Consider the following 21,125-nt stretch of genomic DNA (forward strand, 5'->3'; position numbering starts at 1 on the left):
ATGGCTTGCTAGACCTGGACAACCGAAGGGCTTCAAGTGTGAAAGGCAGCACCGCCTCAGATCCCATTTCACAGCTGGCAGTGCTGAGACCTGATCTATGATCCTCAGCTGCTACTGGGATGGCTGGACTCGACCTCAGGGCTCAGCTTCATCACGCACTTCACTACAGTGCATAGCTTTCTTCACTTGATGTTTATCAGATTAAAAAGAGAAACGCAAACAGCAAACCCCTGACACTGGGCAGACACACACAAGTACAGGATAGGGAGAACAAAAGAGTCTTAAGGAAATAGAAGGGAACGGTTTTGACAAATTTAAACTATTTTGAAATTCTACCAAAAAGATAAACAAAAATCAGTTTAAAACAGTGGCAGTTGCTATTAAAATGTTACTAGAAAAGGTTAATGCCAGGACTGGGGACTTGGCTCAGTCAGGAGAGCGTCTGGCCTGTGAGCACAAGGCCCCAGTTCTGGGTTCAGAATCCTCCTTTAAAAGGCTTCGTGACTGGGGCAGCAGAGAGAGGCACATCTCCTGGACTCACTGGCTAGCCAGCTCTCATTCCTGGGTTGCTGAGAGATCCAGACCCTGGAGGCTGGTGAGAGATCTTGTCCTGAGGAATGACACCGCAGGCACACGTACATACATAGACATACATGCAATGCTGTCACTCACAAAGGTAAATATATAAGACTTAACACAAATGACATTAAAATAATGAAAATAAGGTAAAAGAAAATGGGACCAGATGTGAGTTCAGGGTTGGCCTGGCATGCTTGAGGCCCTGAGTTCAATCCCAAGCACAGCAAATACAAGCAGGTAAACAAATCGTAATACACATATAAGGAAATAACTATTAGGAATAATGAGGAAGAGGAATTTTAGTGACAGTGTGGTAAGGTGTGAGCCAATTTAGAACCCAGGGTCTGGATTAGCCAGGTTCCAGCAACGAAGCCCTGGGAGACTCTGGGAGCTAACACATACAGAATGGAAGAGACGAGATAAACAGCAAGATACATAAATTTCAGATCACTGGTGTTTTATTGTGCACCCAAGTAGAATTGTGTTTATCCCATCTGCATATTAAATGCATTTTCCCAAATGCAGCTAATTTTTCATACCCCATTCAGCTAAAAGTAATTTCGTATCTTCCCCAGAGAGAATCAAACAAAACAGGAATGCATTCATTTAAGACTATTACTGGATAAGCCGAAATGGAGAGAGTTGCGTGTTCAATTCATCAATGCTGACATACAACAATGTATCTAAAGATGCATTCTGAAATCCCACCAGGGACACGTGTCAGCATCACCACCATCTCTCCCGTCATGTGAAGGGTCCGTTTCCACAATGATAAATGCTGAAAGTGAACCTGTTATAATATATGGGCTGCACTCGTCTCGTCAAGGGTTGTTTACTTGTGAAGAGTGATACAGAACACATTATCTGATCATTTGCATCTTCCAGGGGGTCTTCAATGATGAGAAAGTGCTGTGCCCAGCAGATGCTGGAGTCCAGTATTTGGGTAGTTGATTTAGAAGCTCCCAAAGTCTTTGGGAGGGATAGATAAGTCAGAGAACTATTTCACCACATAAGCATCCCTGTAGGGGACCCCCTCAAGCAATTTTAATTTCAATCTCTCAGCTACCTACTTAGCACATACAGTGTTGTCGATGAGAGCATAAAGTGCACCCTCGCAGTAAGACTGCACATTCTTATGGCCATTACAGTAATATCAGCAACATTAATTCTGCTTATTAATGACTTCATACCTATGAAATTTAAATAAGAAGAGCTTTTACTGTGGAGCACCCTGGCCACAAAATGGGCTCCTACTGCCCCATTATCCTTCTCTGGATTATTAAGAATTGTTTAACAGAGCAGAATGACTAGAGAAATTATTCATGATCTCCTGGAATATTTAATACCTCCTCTTTTTAGTGTTTCTTCTTTGTGCCTAGAATGGCAGTTCTCAAAAGAGTGGTCCAGGAACCCCTGGGAGTTCCTGGGCTGCTTCGAGCAAGGAGTCCAAACCTTTAATATTTCATAGCATTTTCCCTTTTTGACTTTCTGGGGTGAGTGGAGCTTCCAAGAGATTATACAGCATGTAATATAACAAAGACCCAAACACAAAACAGCTGCCTTCTACTAGAGGAGCTATGAAAATCTGCAAATGTATAGAATATCGATTCTCAACTCACTTTTAATTTTGGAAAACAGTTCATTTTAATGGGAAATATGCCATCTTTGTTGACATGAGCTAGGTATATTGCTCTTACTTTAAATGACTGTGTGTGTGTGTGGTGCGTGTGGGAGAAGTAAGTGTTGCATATGTACATGTGTAGTGCACGAGTGTGTGTGGTCATGAGTGTTGCACATGTACATGTGTGTGTGCAGGCTCATGGAGGCTATAGGTATTTATTGGGTGTCTTTCTCAATCACTCTTTATATTCTGAAACAGTCTCTTACTGAACCTCAAAGGTCACAGTTAGCAAGGTCAGGGGCTCTTCCTGCTCCATTCTCCCTGTCCACGCCCTCTGACTGTCTCAGTACTGAGTTACAGATGCCCGACACCATGCCCAGTATTGTACTCAGATGCTGGAGATCTGAACTCGGGTCTGATGCAAGCAATTAACCAACTAAGCCATCTTCTTAGCCTGAATGAGTCCTACATTTTTGTTTTGTTTTTTGAGGTTTTTCCCTATCTGACACAGCACATATCTACATCAGGGTTTTTTTTAAGAGAAGGAGAAGCTCTGTTGTGCTCTGAATGGTTTTTCAAGAGTATAAAGGTGTCCTGGGACCAAAACGCTTGAAAAATACTAACTAGAGATCATTCAATAGCCAGGGACAATGGGCATCGCCTTGTTCAAGAGATCCAGGTTAGCACCAGTAGCAAACAAGTCCATGGACATCAAGTGTGCTCACATGGTACTCAGAAGGACACCATGTCAGACACATGACCATCTTGGCCAGAAGACATAGCCTCAGTCTAATTATGACCAAATGCCATACAGACAGTCTACAAAATACACAATGAGGTCAGACTAAAATGTCAAGGTCACTGAAGACAATGAGGGAAGGGTTAGAAGGGAGCAGGGAGATACAGCTAAAAACAACGAAACCTCCTCAGCTAGACCTTAGAACAGCAGACCAGACCATGGATGGGAGGGTGGCATAAGACCTAACTACCATTGTACTTGAGCTGCATTATTCTGGTGTTACTTTTCTGGGTTTTGATATTGTATTATGTCGGGTAGGGCTAACACAAGAGGAAACTGGAGGCATACAGAAACATGCTGTTCCTTTTTCTTTTCTTTTCTTTTCTTTTTTTTGGAAAGTGTAAAATTTCAAAGTGAAAAAGTGCAGCTCTCAACCCTAATCTGAGAAGTTCCTTTTTGTAGTAGATTGCAGTTAACACAGAGACCAACAGCCGGTCATGCAGAGAATAAGAACTATTAATTGGAAGTCTTAAGTCACCTGTAGATAGTGGCTACTGAGTTATACAGGACTGTTCTAGACAAATCTCTTCTAGTGTACACTCTCTCTGTCTGCATCAATAGCATGCCCTGGCGTGATGATTTATCCCAACTGTCAACTTGATGAAATGTAAAGTCACTTGTGAGGCAGGTCTCTGGGTGTGCCTATGGGGATTATCTTGAACAAGTGAATTGAGACGGGAAGTCCTGCTCACTGTAGGCAGCATCTGGGACTGGTCCTGAACTGTGCAAACAGGAGAAAGGAGCTGAGAAGCAACATCCACCACTCTCTGTTCCAGACTGTGGATGAGACATGACAAGCTGCCTCAAGCTCCTGACGCCTTGACTTTTGCACAGTGATGGGCTGAACCCTTGAGCTGCAGGACAAAATGAACCATTTCTCCCTTAAGTTGCTCTTGTCTGATGACTTTATCATCATCAGAAGAAATTAAGGCGGTAGAGAAACTATTAGTGCACTAGATATGGAAATTTCAGGGCTCTATCTAGACCTACTGATTAGAAGGTCTAGGTGGTGAGGCTCTCTGCCAGGGGCATGCTGCTAAACACTGAGTGACCCGTTCCTCATGGGAGAGAAACTCTGGCAGGTGGCCTCTGTCATACCATGGCTGATTTCAAGATAGTCATGGGATATCACTTACCACAAGGTTGGAAAGTATCCACAAGACCCGCCAGCATCCATATGCCAGCAGCCAATCAATGTGCTTCAGCAACCTTCAAGGAGATTCTGATGCTCAGGATAGCTGAGAACCTTTGATCAAGATCTTCTAAGGCAAGAGTCTAAGATGACAAGACGCCGTGGTGATTGTATAAATCTCCACTAGAGGTTGAGGTAAGTAATCCAGTTAGAAAGACTGTACCCAACACACACACACACACACACACACACACACACACGGACACACACACACACAGAGAGAGAGAGAGAGAGAGAGAGAGAGAGAGAGAGAGAGAGAGAGAGAGAGAGTCACCCAGGGACCAAACTCAGGTGGTTATGATTGTTTTACTTTGGGGCACAGACAAGGCTGAGTGTCAGGCCTTAACGCAGAGTGCTACACTTAGCCTGAATTCACTTTGAGAAGTCATTTCATGCCTTCCATCTCGATGGCCAATGTCACGGGCTTAACCTACTCCATGGGGCAATCCACACTACAAGCAACACCAGCATTCTCACCACATTTCTGCCTCCTCCCCACTTAGGGAGCGGGGATTCTGTTGTTATGGTTGGAATAATCTAGAGCTGGCTACAGCTACTCTTATGTCTAGTCAACATCCCCATATGGATGGAGAGCACAGGCGCTCCCGCCCCTAACTGAGGAGCTCCTGACAGTTGATGGTTGGTAGATGGGGGAAGCCAATTCTCTTTAGGGGTGCGGTCTCTGGTACAATGACCTTGCTCCAGTGGGTCGCCCAATATCCATATGCACATAGACAGTGCTTAATCGACTCAGTTTTTTTTTTTAAAAGAGGACATGAAGTTGGGAGAAGAATGTAGGGAAATTCGAGAGGAGTACTGATAGGGAATGTAAGATGAATTTGATCAAAATACACTGAATGCTCAAAGAATAAAATTATATTAAGAAAATAAATTTCCATATACATTATAAAGTATCTAAATAATATATACTGTATAACCCTGTGATACACAATTACACAAAGTATCATTTTGAACAAGTTTTCATCTAGGGCATGTGACTTTCATCTGTAGCATGTGACTTGTCTATCTTGATAGATTTGTGATATGAATCAAATGCAAAAGCTATGCATATAAATCATCTCTAGAATATTCAAACACCAGGTACATTCCCAAAGAGAGCAAAAATCCCATCGTTCCTTATCTTAAAAATCTACACTGTGGTGAAGGAGATTGATGAAGTCTCTTCATACTCTAAGTAAAGGAGAAAAAAAATGGAAGTGACTCAGAGAAGCCTGCCTAGAGGCAGGAGGTCACTTGTGCACATGGCCACTGAGTTGGAGAATGCTTATCAAGGTATCAGGCAAATCACTCAATTTCATTATAAACCCACAGCAGAGAGTTCCACCATAACAACTGCATGAATTGGCTGAATATTTCCATTGCAAAGATCCTACCGAGCTCTGCATTTTAATCTGACGGATTTGCCCTAAATCCCAAATGAGACTCCAGTGGGAAAACCGGCGTACATTCTTGCTCTTATTAGACTCCTTAGCACAGAGGACATTTGCATTTATTATGCATTTAGAGACTGTAGCTGAACTTTTATCTGCCAGGATATGGACTCCAGATGGCTGGCAAAGGCACTTCCTTCAAAGAGCTCTGTTCCAAGTTTCGCACTGGGCATAACAAGGGCACTGCTGACTGAGAGCAGGAGCACACTCCTGTAGATAGGTTTTCCTGCCTTGGATCGCCATGTGGCCAGCTCTGCCCTACACACCTGCCGGGGGCTGGCAGGAATCCTGGGTGCTGTCTAAGGTCCTGACAAAGAAAAACATTTTTCTTGGTGCTAAACTAATTGGCCCAAACGGACATCATTACAGCCACAATTTGACAAGCGGAACTAACCAGGCTGAGTGAGTTTGTATCTTTCGGAAGTGAAAAAATAAAATGCTTTCATTACAGATTATACTTAACTCACATAGTGAAGACCCTAATAAATTATAATCAGTTTTCTGGGTAATTTAACTGTTAATTTCAAAAGCTGTGTGTGAACTTGAGAAAGTACTGTATCTTGCCTTGACACTGATTGCACTTCTCTCATGGAAGATGACCGGGTGCTCTCTCCAACTCGAGCTCTGTGCTACGCTTGACATCGTCCTTAGTCCCCTACAATTTGGGTTATTATTTCCACTAAGTAGATGAAAGCATGTAGCCTTGAAAACATTTTACCTATGTTCTACACACCTTGTAAAGTAGTAAAACTGAACAATAATGACAAAGATAAAATGAGAAAAAATTTCTGGCTTCCAACCTCTTAATTAAGATATTAATGGCTTTTGGTTTCAGGGGTGATTTATGAAATCTGTTAATGTTCTAGATCTTAGCAATTTTTCTTTGAACATATTGAAGGTAATTTGGAACAAAGAACTGAACTGGCCTAAACTGGAGGTTTTAGCAAATCACCACCCTATTCATCTCAAGCACAAGAAATAATCCAGTGGGCTACTGCATCGTCTGCAGATGTCTCCCAGATGTCCTTCCTACAGTTTGCTAGTTATCTCAAGACATGTAGAAAGCCCAGATATTCCACTGCAGTGTATGGAAAACCAATTGAGCAGCTGAACTTCTATTGGAGACCAGGCCACAGAAATTTCAGCCCCTGGAGCATTATTTTATGGGAATCGCTGGGCAGCAGATGGCTGAGGCTGGCAGGGAGTTCCAGGGTAGCCTGTGACTCTTTGCAGCCCACCTCTCTTTCCACTCACCACTCAGTGTTAGGTCAGCTTCAAAGTCTGCATACCACAGATGCTACAATTTTTCTAACAGCTGACAATGCTCTCAGTGCCTCTCTTGGCTTCTAACTCTGTCTTACATGCCCACAAAATCACACTAAGAAGTATTTTCAGAGCGGGTACTCATAAGTCTATTACTTTAAAACAGTGAATACTTCACCAAGCCCTATTTGCATATATCCTGACATGGAAAGTGTTACTTATCAGGAATTCCACTGATTCACACACACCATCCCCCAAACCTCTTTGGTGTTTTTAATTCTTGGAGGCAAATACACTTAAAAATACATCAGGGAGGATGACTCTGTGATGTGGCCACTTCTAGGAAAGTTGGGTGTGGTCCTTTCTGACAAAAGCACCATGTATGCTGTTGCTGGTCTGTAAGGTGTTATTTGGGTGTGGATGTTTCTGTAAGGAGAGAAGCACTGACCAGGAACTCAGAAAGATGCACAAGGGGTCATTCCCCATGTCTCAGACACTCATTACTTTCCACCTTTCTGGTATATACCTTAGACTTATATGTAAATTAGATAATGATCTTCCTCAAGAAAAGAGAGAAATTATTTTAGGAGAATGCTGAGCACACACATTCTACCAACTTGTCTAAATGTTTGTCTCAACAAATTAATCCTTACAAGAAAGGCATGCTGACACACAATTTATAACAAAAAGTAGTACTCTTTGTAGAACCCAGGTTTAGCTTTTTATTCAATAAATACTAAGCAAGAATCACCACAAAGCTAGTCATGGGGAAGGGAGTATGGCGAACAAGACAGACACCATAGCAGGGTTTAGAGTCTAGCTCAGTGCTTTTCAAATCCTTTAATATGAACACAAATCACTGGCTGTTTTAAACACATCTTCTGCTCCACTCAGTCAAGAGTCTCCATTTCTAACAAGCTCTCAGGATGCCAGCAATGCTCTTCCCGAGGTTACACATCAGCAGCAAAGGACTAGCGGACAGCTGTCAGCTGCAATGCTATGCCAGGCTCCTGTCTCTAAGCCCTGCTCAGGAGCACCGCCCCTGAGAAATAAAACCAGCAGATACTGCCAGCACGAAAGTCATCAGATAGCGCTAATACAGCGGCAGACACATGACTTTACCATGGCCGCTTGCTAATGGAAGTCTGAACTCAGAACACAGTGGCTGTAGGAGTGTGGAGCATGCAATGACGTCAGGGCAGTTCAAGGGATAATAAAGTTCTCAGCGATAGGGAAAGTGTGGCATGTAAGCCAGCACGCTAGATGTTGGCTTATTTTCCTCGTTACATACAGAATTAACGGGGCCTTCCTCCCTCCCTTTATTTTCTCCCTCCCTCTGTTGCCTCCATCCCTCTGTCCTTCCCGCCCTCCTTCCATTCCAGACAGTGTCTCCCTATGTATCCCAGACTGGCCTTGAACTCCCGATCCTCCTGCTTCACCCCCAAGGTGCTGAGATTTTAGCTGAGTGTCACCACTCCCAGCCAAATAAAGCATTTAAAAGCAATGTTTAGTCCTGTCAAGGATGCCTCTACATTTTCTCATTTAGTGCTGTGAACGCACAAAGGTTGCTCTTACCCAAAACTGTAATCTCAGAAATAAAAAGGATGCTAAATACTATGTAAAGTATTTAAAGACCATATGTTCATAAGCATCTGCTTGCATAAGTTGTCAAATTGTATCTGAAAATGAAGCCGTGGGGAGGCTGAGGGCAGAGGGTGGGGATTCTATGCTATTTGGAACAAGAAAAACGGATCGTGTTGAATGCAGCTGGCACAGGGGTTGACTTTGTTTCTTTTCCATAAACTAACAGGAGAAAATTTATTTGGGGTACAAATAAGGGGAAGACCATTTTGATCGCTGCAACCCTGAACATCCAAGCAGAAAATATAAATCAAGATGGTAGGCATCTTAAACTCATCTGAAATATTTGCTTTGCTGGCCAATCTTTAAGAGTAATAATCCTCCCTAAAAGTTGGAAGGAACAGATGGGAGAAAGCAATACTGATGAGCCAAATGGGGTTAGCAGGAAGGAAAGAAGGAAGCTACCACAGTGCTGGAGAAGGTCGTTCACATTATGATCTGAGCCTATTGCCACATGCAGACCCCAGTACCTAGAACAAGATGGGGTTCTGAAGGCCGAATCCTGCAAGCTCAAGGATCGTGCCACGGGCGAGCTGCCGATGCTGGCAATGTCACAGCCATACTTCCCTGCAGTTCACAGGGGAAACCTGACAGACTTTAGAATAACTCAAGCCCATGGTGTGTTCACACACAGACTGCTCCTACGACACTCGACAATTATTTAAGATCCTCTGAAGGCTTCCAAGTTTTATGTTTTGAGAGTTATTTTCGTTAAGAAATAAAAGAAGTTGGTGGAAAGTGATGTCAGTCCTGTGTGACAAACTCATTAGATGCTGCTCCTACAGTGCCTTGCCAAAGCATTTTGTTTCCCTTTTGTAAAAACTTCATTGTCCTTTTGTAAAGACTGTTGTTTTACTTCCAAGAACCATGAGCTTGACAGGTGATCAATAAAGGAAGCATTCCTACCTACAACAATTACTATGTGGTGTGATGGACCCTCAACTGACTTTTTTTTAAAAAATCACTTTATATGGGTTGGAAGGCAAAATTTTTGAATGCCTATTAGAATCATGTAAATTAATGTCTGACCTAAAAGCAAGCAAAATATATCACTTCACAGAGGGGGGTAGAGAAAGAGGGGGGGAGAGGGGGGAGAGAGAGAATATGAGAAATGGCTATTTGGATGGAGCAGTATATTCTATACTGCTATATTAGTTCTCTATGTGTGTTAGTCTTACTGACTTACAGAATAATACAAAACGATCATTCCAGCCTCCCAGCTGTACAGACCACGAATCTGACGTGGATCTCTGGGTGAAGATGCTTCCTCGCTGGAGGCTCCACATAGGAGTCCTTTTTCTTGCCATTTTCCTCTTTCAAGATGTCACCTCCCCCAACTTACTGCCTCTTCTTGCCTCTTCAAAAGCAGCAATGGTGGCTATGTCCCCCCACACCCCTCCCACACTACCTCTCTGATTTTCCTCACTTTGCCTTCCTCTCTCAACTTGATGAGTATGAACATGAGTACAATGCCTGCAAAGGCCAAAACAGGGTGTTGGATCCCCTGGAGCTGGAATCACAGAGGCCGTGGGCCATGAGGTGGGTGCTGGGAATCAAACCCTGGTTCTCTGGTAGAACACCTACTGAGCCATCCCTTCAGCTCCCCTTTTCTGGCTAAGGACTTTTGGGATGACACAGATACTACTCTAAGAATCAGAAGAGTCTCCCACCTTGAACTGAGCTGACTGGAAACCCCAGCTCCATTTACAGCCTTAATTCACAGGCTTTGTCCTATAACTTAATGTTTACAGACACAAGGACAGGAGTGTGGGCTTCTTTGGTTCCCTCTCCATTGCCTATCCTAATGGTGTGTTTAGTTGATGAAAATGGAGAGTAAGCTAGGTTATAAACACTTCCCTTACAATTATAACTGTATCCACCAGCAGTTTTGGCAAAGCTCTTTATGGACACAAAATAGAATATTCTACACATCAAGAACTGAATTAAGAAATGTAAGAACTTTATTAAATGTCACATATAGTGGAATGTTTTTGGCTTTAGGCTTACTAAGACCATTTAAAAGACTAGAACGACATGCTAGACTTGTGAGTTCCAGTTACATAGAGAAGTCGGTCCATTTTACTTCATAATAAGATCACTCTGAATGCCTGAACAACTGGCCTTATACAACCCTAGCATATGTGAGTTTGGTTGATTATACTATAATTAGGTCTAACCACAATGCTGTAATACTTTTTTCTCTGAATCCATGAAGAAATGTCTATTTACCCCAACTAGAGAAGGCAATAATGGACCAACAAAACTCCAGCCTCGTCTGGGTGAGTAACCCAGTGAGTTTTGCTGAGGAGGCATACGGGAGCATGGGTGACACTGGTATCTTTTTTCACCACTGAAATGTGGTGACAACGTATAAGTCTACATCACTGAGTTGTCTGCACAGCTGGCAGTTACACCACTGAACAGGATCCTACACCCTAGCAGTTGTTTGCTGCTCTTAGAACCTTGGGGAGAGGCCTCCAGTGTCTCCTGAGTTTCATGAACCTCCTTAACATACCCCTTCCCACTCCAGGAGGGAATGTCCGATCCAGAGGAAACAGCTACATAACACATGGAGGAACCAAAAATGCAAATCTCACCCCCATTTTCTAATAAGAATATTATACACAAACATCAAAGTATTAGCAATAAAAATTAAACAGATAAATGTCTGAGGGTAATCAATATTCATTGCAAATTTGATAACCAATTTAAAATTCTGTTCCCACACTATATAATGAAGTACATTTGAGACAATATCGTGTTTCCACTCTGAAATGTCATGAGACTCAACTAGCCAAACTCCTCACTCACTCACAAACATTATGTCCTTGTCATAAGAGTCACGCAGCTCAGTTTCTGAGAGCACTTCTACTGGACTGATTGAGCATCCACTCTCCCTACCTCTGTGTAGCAAGTCACCAGGACAAGTTTTATTTTATTTATTTTTTGTGGGTCCATGCTCTGCCCTGCTGCCGTTGGAGGGAACATGCCCTGGGGAGGTAAAACGCTGGGCGTGTTTGACTGCCTCTCCCTGTGCTGCTGTAGCACTGAGACACCACTCGGGGTGGGAGAGTGCAGCCTAAGATGGGCGCAGCACAGAGGAGTCTCAATGAAGTATTGAAGGTCCAGGGGCCAGCAAAGAGGTGTGACTGGGTGCCCCCAAAATCCTGGTCATTCAGGTGCGGCTGAGCCTCGAGGAGCTAGGAGTGGAGTTGGGGGGCTGCAGGCTGAGGATGGCCACTAGCCCAGGGCATGGGGAAATGGGGAACTCCAGCTTAGATCATGTGTTATTGTCCTTAGCTTAGCTGCAGTTGTTTGGAAATGCAGAGAGGACTTCTATAGGAGACAGACTGTGGCTCCCCACTGTGGTTCTCGAAGAAAGAGACAGTCCATGTTCATCCACACTGTTCATTGATTGTTCATCACGGAAAATGGATGCCTACCAACTCCTCAGGGTGGACCAGAAATTAAATACCTTTTTCAGGAAGGAATGTCCAGGAAGGGAAGCTTATTGGCTAAATCCTCAGGGCCTCTAGATATCTCTTTAGCATGGAGACCTATGTTTTGAGCTACATGACCAATGTGGGGAGTGTGGACATATGTTCTTGGCCAGGAATCCAGTAGGGAGCAGGGAGGCACTAACATCTCAGAGAGTACCTGGGTACCAGGATCTCAGACCGCTCCACCTTACCAAGTTGCTGGCATGGTCCACTGACCCACAGGCTTTGGTCCATTTGTTCACATGTTGCTCACTGGGAACGTTGAAAGAGATAGGAGTCAGTTCTTCAGCCAGAGACACTACATGAACAATATCCAGGCTTCTGGCTGGATCTGAGGCCTACTCCATAGGAGGGAATTTCATGTCCAGCATTTGAATCCTGGGCAAAAGCCCACGGTTGGGGAGGCTATAGGTCCTAGGTAGGAACTGAGCTTATTATTTTGCTAAATGTTCTTGCTGTCTGCTTGCCTCTTAGACATCTATATTCATAGCCATAGATGGCTTCTCTCAACACTGGCCAGGGGAGCTTCATTTTGGAGTGGGCAGCAGTCAATGCTGAGATGCATAGCTGGTTGAACACATCCTTCTCACTGCTCCCACACCAAGGCTCTGGGACCGTCATGGAAGGGGAACAGCTGTGCGGTAGTGAGGGGAGCTATGATATGTAAACCACGGGACAGAACAGGACTGTCACACTCCTGAACTCACAACGCTGTGGTTACTTGCACAAGACCAAGTCAGCCAAAATTCTATCATAGATGAGGGGGTGCTACCCAGCCACACCCCACCCCTTGCTGAGAAGCAACTGAAAATCGATGGCAGTTGATGTAAACGTGTGGCCACCGGTGTGCCTCACATGCTCTAGTGGATGGCCCGTGCTAATACACATATGGGAAGTACTAATTAGACCTAAAGGAGATGAAGGGCCGTGGGGGTAGATATGATCCTATTTCATTATGTGCATGTGTCATGAACAAGAATAAAGAACATTTAATATAAAATTTTAATTAAATATAATTAAATGTACATCTTTAAGAAGTGATTTTTCCAAAGGCTTATTAGCAAAGATGTCTCAGCATTAGAAGTCAAGTTAGGGTATGACTTGGGGACAGACTCGTGGGACTCTGAAGCAGCAGAAGAAAGCAAGTTCTTAGGAGACCAAGTCCTGGGAAGCAGTCGAGGAGTCCCCGTGGTAGGCATCAGAACAGGCTAAAGCACGAAGAATGATTCTGAGCCAGTACTAAAGGATGAGATTCAAGAGGGGGGGTGAAAGCAGCCCCTGCTCACCAAAGCCAGGTGCTGCCGGTGCCAGTCACAGCACCCTGTCTCCTGAAAAACTCACAGCACTTATGAGGTTGGTATCACCAATCCCATGTCAATTATATATATTTTTAAAAAAAACTTTTAAAATGATCATCAGATCATTTTGCTGCCTGTGCCCTACTTGCCCTTGGAGGTTGAAGGTGAGTTGGTGTAGGACCAACAGTACAGACTCCGAGAGCAGGTGAGAAATGCTGTACACGCTGCTCCAAGCTTCGTTAATACCCTCCACCCACACCCCATTGGTCCCAAGAAAGCATCTCTTCCAAACAACAGTTCCCAATTGGCTGGCACTGTCTGCTGTCAGCAATCCTTGGTCTCTCGGGCAGTTCTTCATTAGGTCCTCCTACAGGAGATGCCTTTTGCAGCTGGGAGGCCCCCAGTGTTTTTGCAGAGGGGACCACATTGTTCCTCCTACAATCAGGGTAACTGTCTTATTCCAAATCAGAATGCTGGCACACAGGAAAGTCAAGACCCAAACACAGGTCTCTTTTCTGAGTCCCATGGTAACCCAGGAACCTGCCTGGCATCATGATGTATTTTCCAGGTAGGAACTACTGAACCCAGAGCACAAATGTGGACTGTGCAGCAGGGAGCGGACGCGTCCACTGAAGGAGAAGATTGCTGTCCAGGCAGACCGCTGTAAGGAATGCTGCATGAGATTCTCCCAGCAAAGATAAGCCCCGCCCAACCTTAAAAGCTGCAATGGATGTGGTTTAATTTTCTGTTTAACTGGTTCATTCCAGACTTGAACCATGATGGGCCAGGCAAGGTAACTTCAGTGTGTTCTCTTCTCTTCTCCCTTAGTTTAATGACTATGTTTCACTCTTGTTTTGCTAAGGGGAGGATCACAGCCCTCTCAGCTGAGAAACTTACTTTCAGAGATCCGCAGGTGCTGCTCTCCTCTGAGTGCTAACATTCTGGGACTCTAATGTCCTGTTTCTGTGTCTCCTTCGTAGGATGTCACATCAGCCTGGCTGGCTAGGGAAGTGCCAGTCTGTACTCACTTTAATTTTTCAAATTGGATATAATGTTTAAATTCTAGTTAGATCATGCAGAAGGAACACTCTAAGTTATTAAATATGCTTCAGGGTGGAGAATCCGCATGTTTTTAAAAATTCAATATTAGATTCTGTGAATGACTGTAGGGGCCTTTATTCCTGGGAATCAATTATTACAGTAGAAAGAAATGCTATAATAAAACATACACATAACTCAATGAAATAAGGGATAAATATTAATAAAACTACTATCAATGTCCTTTAGTCATGCTTGAGGAGAGCACAGGTTTAAATAATGATGAAGACCCCAGTGTGGTATTCTTTTCGGAGCCAACGTCTCACTGGCTTCTCTATCATGGGCAGGGTTTGCCATCTTCTCTCTTTTTTCTATTCTTTTCTTTTTTTTTTTAACTTTTGGAGCTCAGTCTACCCTCGAACTCAATACATACTCCAGACTGACTTTCAACTCCTGATCCCCTACCTACACCGGTCTGCTGAGGTTACAGACCTGCTCCACCACACCCTGGGCTGGGCTATCTTTTCTTTCTCTCTCTCTTTCTATTATGCCTTGTGTCTGAGGGTTTCTAGTGCTGTGATCAAGCACTACAACCAAAAACAACGTGTGGAGGAAAGGGTTTATTGGGATTACACTTCCTTATCACTGTTCATCATCAAAAAAATCAGGATAGGAATGCAAACAGGGCAGGGTCCTGGAGCAGAAGCTGCTGCAGAGGACATGGAGGGGTGCTGCTTACTGGCTTGCTTGCTCCTCATGGCTCGCTCAGCCTGGTTTTGTTTCTTTTCTTTGATCCTTTTATCCTCTCTCTCTCCCTCTCCACCTTCTCTCTCTCTCTCTCTCTCTCTCTCTCTCTCTCTCTCTCTCTCTCTCTCTCTCTCTCTCTCTCTCTCTCTCTCTCATATACCAGCAGTTTTATGTCCACAGAGAGAGCATACAGCTATGCTAAACTTTATCTCCATGTTTTAGAGCACAACTCAGTGTAAAAGCACACCAAGGAAGCCTCTCTTGTCCCCTAAATTTCTGGCTTGTTTTTCTTTGTACAGACTGCGTAGTGCTATCAAGTACATTATTATAGCATGGTCCATTTAAAATCTATTTGAGATGTTGGATAAAAACACATTTTCCACTTACAAATTCAAAAGGGTACAGGGGTAGTCCTCTCTCTCTTAAAAATAAACCAGGGATAACTAATTGCTGGATGACAGGGTACTTTTTTTATGCTCTAACATATTTAGGCAGTGTGCACTTACTGTCAAATAGCTACTATTACCAGTTTGAGTACTGTGGCCGTTTTGTGTTTGATATTACTAAGTGGGTAAACTAAAGTTACCATGTTCTTTTTTTCCTTGCTAATACTACTTTATAAGATGCCTGGCAATGACCTGTAAAGAAATTTTAATATTTGTAACATTACTGTAACATTAATTTGATTATAGATAGAACTAGATATATCACAATTTCTACTTAGGTCTAAACAATGTTAATGCTTAGTTTACACCAGGAATTTCCCAAGAAATTTTCACATATTAGGTTATAAACATTATCCCCAACACTGAATACAGTTTATTAGTCCATAGTTTTAGGTGTCTGTATAAGTCCAGGCATTCTCTTTAAGTAACCAAGTTCCATGAGTGTTCTCATTCCATTATTCTAACTCACTATGTTGCTGTAAAACAAAGTAACCATCACCCGTGTGTACAGAGAGTGGAGTTTTAGGTCTCACTTCAGTGTGAATCTTGGAGCTCAATCCAAGTGTCCCACTTTAAAAGCGTATCTGAATTGCTATTACTGCATTTGTAAACTAAGGAAAATTTAGGTCATCACTGTATCTTTTAGAAACCAAAAGGATGGCCATTGTTACTAAATAATCCTGATAGTTGTTTTTAGTGCAGGAAGTCAATCCATGTTTTCAGGCTTAATTATGAATCGAAGTATATTTTAATTTTTAACACACTAGGCAGTGTAGACTCAGACATGGAAAAGTCATTAACTACACAGCCTGTTCTACATCTTTATGAATCCTTCAGATCTTATAAATGTCTTAAAACAGCAAGGTCAGACAGCTTTCTTAATTATCGCAGGACCACCAGCCCAGGGACGGCGCTACCCAAGATGTGCTGGGCTGTCCTCCATGAATCCCAAACAAGAGATGCCTTCCAGGCTCGCCTGCAGCTGGATCTGAGGAGGCATTTTTCTCAAACTGAAGCTCCCTCCTCTCAGGAAACTTCAGCTTGTGTCAGGTTGACATAAAACTATCCAACATGCCTGGGCTGCTTGGTGACACCAGATCCTTTTACGTCTGCCTACAGGGCTGACTGTAACTCCAATACAAACCCTCCACCAACAGAGACTAAAGGCAGAAGCATCAAGGGATCGCTACCTTCTGTCTAAGTAGCCGTTTTCCTCTAAGACCCTCGACTCTGCACTCAGCAGACACTGGAATTAACACGATTTCTCTTTTCCTCTGTTTTTCTATGCAACTCTTTCTCCATCTATTAGTCAATCCTACTGAGAAGCATCTTATCAGTAACAAAGCACACTCATGTAAAGTATAAAGCCTGGTGGGTTTTTGCCTAAGAATATGTTTCTGTTACCATAAAAGGTTCTTTGGTGTCCTTTTAACGCCATTTCCTGTTTCTAACACCAGTACTCGGGCCAATAGACTCCTTTCCTATCATCAGTGATGTCTGCTGCTTCTAGATCTCCATCGGAACTGGAGTCTACTGTGGAAACACTGCTGCATTCCGTCCAACAGCTGGGAGGCCCCGGGAAACTTTCATGCTGTAAGCAATTTTTCCAGGGCCTGCCTTTGGAGTTCAGCCTGTCCGCCTGTCTTACCAACTTGTTAGTGGAATTCTCACTAGCACCCCGCTAGCTTCATGAAAGGAAAGTTACCCCTTGCCTGCCAGAGTAGCCAAGCTCTTCTTCCAGGAACCCAAGTCCAAGTGCCAACAGGCTTTCCTTTTGTAATCTAAATAGATTTCTCTGTTTCACTTAAATTTCCATTTTCTTTGGACACCCCAGGGGTCAACCTGGTCTTCCTGGATGGCCTGGATTGAAATTATAATTTTTGTATTGCACCAAATTGGAACCTTTTCATTGGAGATTTGTTTCTTTGAGGATTGAGCTTCGGTGAAATAGCCTTTCATTCTAAACTCACTAGTGTGAAGTGTCTTTGTTTAAAATATTGTTTTTTTATATTTGTGCACATTTCCTGTTTGGGGAGAAGTTACTTTTCCTTTCCGAGGAGATCGCCCATGCTGACAGATGCTGGACTTGTATTTCTAACACTTATGAGGAAGTCTAAGGGTATTTGCATTCCGTCCTCTTGGAGGTCTGTTTTCATTTCTCTCTGGCAATAACAGTGGAACTGCTGAGTCATTAGAGGGTATCTTTTAAAAAAAATAAAATGCTGAAAACATTGTGCGGAAGTTCAAATCACCTGGTTTCTACTTGGATATTTAAGAGAAAGAGATGATAAAGAAGCCCATGAAGGAATTAAAGATGTCCTATCTCAAAGGATACCAAATGCATCTGATGCTATCAGGTCGAGATCACATGAGGCATGATAACCACTGGAAGGGCCACTTGGCCTGCCTTCCATGCATGGCTGAAAATGGCCTTGAACACTAGAGGCTATAACTGAGGCTATAACGGTCCTGAACAGACAAACTCTACAAAAAAGCCTTACTCCGCCTGCTTCTGCAACCGCGCACCCACCTATGTGCATCTCAGTACCATCTTTAGAACGGACTGTTCTAGTCCACACATCTGTGTGTCCTGGTACGACTCACAAATACAGTGCTCTTTAGACTTCAGTCTTGTGATGCCTCCCACGAGCGTGCAAACGTCATTTAAAGTCATTGTAAAGACTGCATGGCAGGGAAGCTAGGCAGCAGGAACCCAAGGGCTGGTCACACTGTATCTGTAGTCAGGGAGAAGTGAAGCCGGGCCAGAAAGCCTGCCTGTCCCCAGTGACACACTTTCTCCAACAGGCTTCTGCCTCCCACGGGCTCCACGACCTTCCAAAATGGTACCGCCAGCTACCAGCTGGAGACCAATTATCCAAATACCTGTGTATCCCAAAGGAGTGTTTGATATTCAAGCCTCTGCAAAGGAGGAGAGGCTATGAAGATTTCCCACAGAGAGTAGATCCCCACAAGGTCAGAGTTTCGTCCCAAACTGAGAGAAGGTTTAGGACTTGCTGAAGGAGTGACCGGAAAGGAGACGAACAGGCTGCATTTGCTTAGACTGCGGACGGACAGCCTCTGGACCTCAAAGGTTGGCTTGCGGCTGTGGTTCTCAACCTTTCCAATGCTGTGATTCCTTAATACAGTTCATAGTGTAGTGACACCCCAAACAAAATTATTTCCACTGCTACCTCATAACTATAATTTTGCTACTGTTATGATTTGTCAAGGGATCTCAACCCACAGGCTGAGAATCACTGGCTTAAGGAGTACACAATCACAGGTGAATCCATGATCATGAATTTTCTCTGAAATTCAGCTGCATGGCAGAAAAACAAGGCTGGGATACAGGGAAGAACCTGGCACAGATTAATGGGCACATTTGTATTGTGGCATACAAGTCATGCTTAGGCAGCCATATTGATAAGACTCCAGGCATGTAGCTTCTAACATTTCTAGAAGGTATGGAAGGAGGAAAGCTCATGGGACTGAGGCCTCAAGCCTGGACAAAAACCTACAGGCAGCCAAGGAATGCCAAGCGTGAGAAATAGTCTTCTCCAGGGTAGAGCATACAACTGGTCATCTGAGATCAAATGGTCACCCGGAAACATAGAAGTAACATTGTACAGACTGAGAAGTCATATCTGTTTATTTAGGAACACACACACACACACACACACACACACACACACACTATTCCCTTGTTCTCTTTCAAACTCATGGCCTCTTTTTCTTTAATAGTTGTTACATAAGTTACGTGTGTGTGTGTGTGTGTGTGTGTGTGTGTGTGTGTGTGTGTGTGTGTGTGTGTTTGAAGGGAAGAAATGAGAGAAATGTAATTGTAATCGCAAAAAGTAAAAAAAAAAAAAAAATAACGTTCAAGAACTCATCAGTACCACAAATAAGGAATTAAATAGGGATGAAGCCTTAACATTCCGGCTGGCTCTTCTCGTTTGATTATGATGGTAGTCCACGACTAGGTAGATTAAATCAGCTCCATCCTAATAAATGCATATCAAATGTAACTAATATCTTACCCTGTCTTCCTCCTCTACAGCTAACTCCTCACTTCCCAGAGGAATTTTCCAGTTCATTATCAAAAACGAATTAAATGATTGGGGTAGGGCTTTAAAAGCATGACTGCATAATTTCCATGTGCGTGCTAGGTAGTAATGAACAATGGTTCCTCCAGGTGCTGAGAGTGTGGCGCTGAATTCCAAACAAAAATCAAACAACACCGAGTGCCTACTTCACGGTTCATCAGCAATGTAAAGTGCCCCACCTCAGAATTTCAGTTACCCAAAAATGCTCGCCAGTGATCTCAGTCGCTTACCACACTAATGGACTGCCAATCCCAAACATTACATATATCTATGTTTTTGTTTTCAATTTAATATTCGAGAGAAGATAATTATAAAACTACAAACTTACAGAAAAAGAATGGAACTGTTAATGTTTTATAAGATATCTGATCCACTCACGCTACTGAGCACTCGTTCTATTTTGGATTGTATGGCTTATGATGGAGAAAAGCATGAAGGAGGAGCTTTGGGGAGTAGGGTTGCCCACCTGCAATGGAGCAGATAATCAGCATATTGTTCAATGCAGTGAACAAACCAACCTGGGGGGGAAGGAAGGTAGGAGCTCCCCGCTCCTGGAACAGAGGCTCTGTGGTCAGAGCTGGCTGTGGACTTAGCTACTCTGTGGTTAGAGTTTAGCCTTAGCACAGAGCCCACAGCAAAGGCGCTGCCTTACAAGGTCGCGTTCACTCACCACACTTGACTGTTTCTTGCAAGTGGACCGCAGCCTGGGAGATGCCGAGGAGAGGTTACTCTAGAAAGAAGTTGGGTGATCCTTGAGCACATGCCTTTGTGTCTTTGGTTTCTCTTCTCGGAACACATTTAATGATTTCTTTTCCTCTTTGAAGCAGAACAGACTCCCACTTCTCTAGCTCAGATGACAGTTTATTATCCTATCCTGGGCTCCTTTTCGAAGGACCGGCTCTCCCTCCCATGTGTGCCCTCCAGCATAGCTTTACCTACATCAGTTGCTACACAAGACTTAACTTTCTCAGCTTCCTACTCCAGGAAAGAAAAACCCTCAGACAGCTGATCCCTTCCACTTCTCCTCAAACGGAAATAATAATATAGTAAAAAGAAACGAACGTAAATCCATCTGACATCAACATGCCCTTGTCATCATCCTACTATAAGATGGCCTCCAGTGTCACATTGAACTTGGAAATTGGCAGCTTGAAGAGCATCAGGTGCTCGTCTCTGTTTGGCTGAAGGAGGTGAGTCAAACTCTACCGGTTCAGGAAGACCTTGAGTGGGGAGCTGAGATGAAGACATGAGCCAAGTTTCACTTCCTTAATGTTCAATCAGTGAAAATGGTTCACATTCGGCACCTCCAGGACCTACTGCCAATGAGGTCTTCTCTCAGAGGCTACCACCCCTGCAGGCAAAGGCTGCTAAAATTCAGTAGCAGTGGGAATGCAGGCACCCAACAGGTGACTTGGAGACTTCCTGAGTAGACAACACATTTCCACTA

The 21,125-nt window shown here is 43.5% G+C and overlaps 1 protein-coding gene across 1 annotated transcript in view; it reads right to left on the bottom strand.

Moving 5' to 3' along the window:
- Nek11 (NIMA related kinase 11) overlaps positions 1-21,125 on the bottom strand; it is a 233,237-nt gene that overhangs the window by 111,318 nt on the left and 100,794 nt on the right. The gene's annotated exons all lie outside the window — the stretch shown is intronic.

The sequence above is a fragment of the Rattus rattus genome, chromosome 8, assembly GCF_011064425.1.
Source record: "Rattus rattus isolate New Zealand chromosome 8, Rrattus_CSIRO_v1, whole genome shotgun sequence".
In the NCBI taxonomy this organism is placed as follows: Eukaryota; Metazoa; Chordata; class Mammalia; order Rodentia; family Muridae; genus Rattus; species Rattus rattus.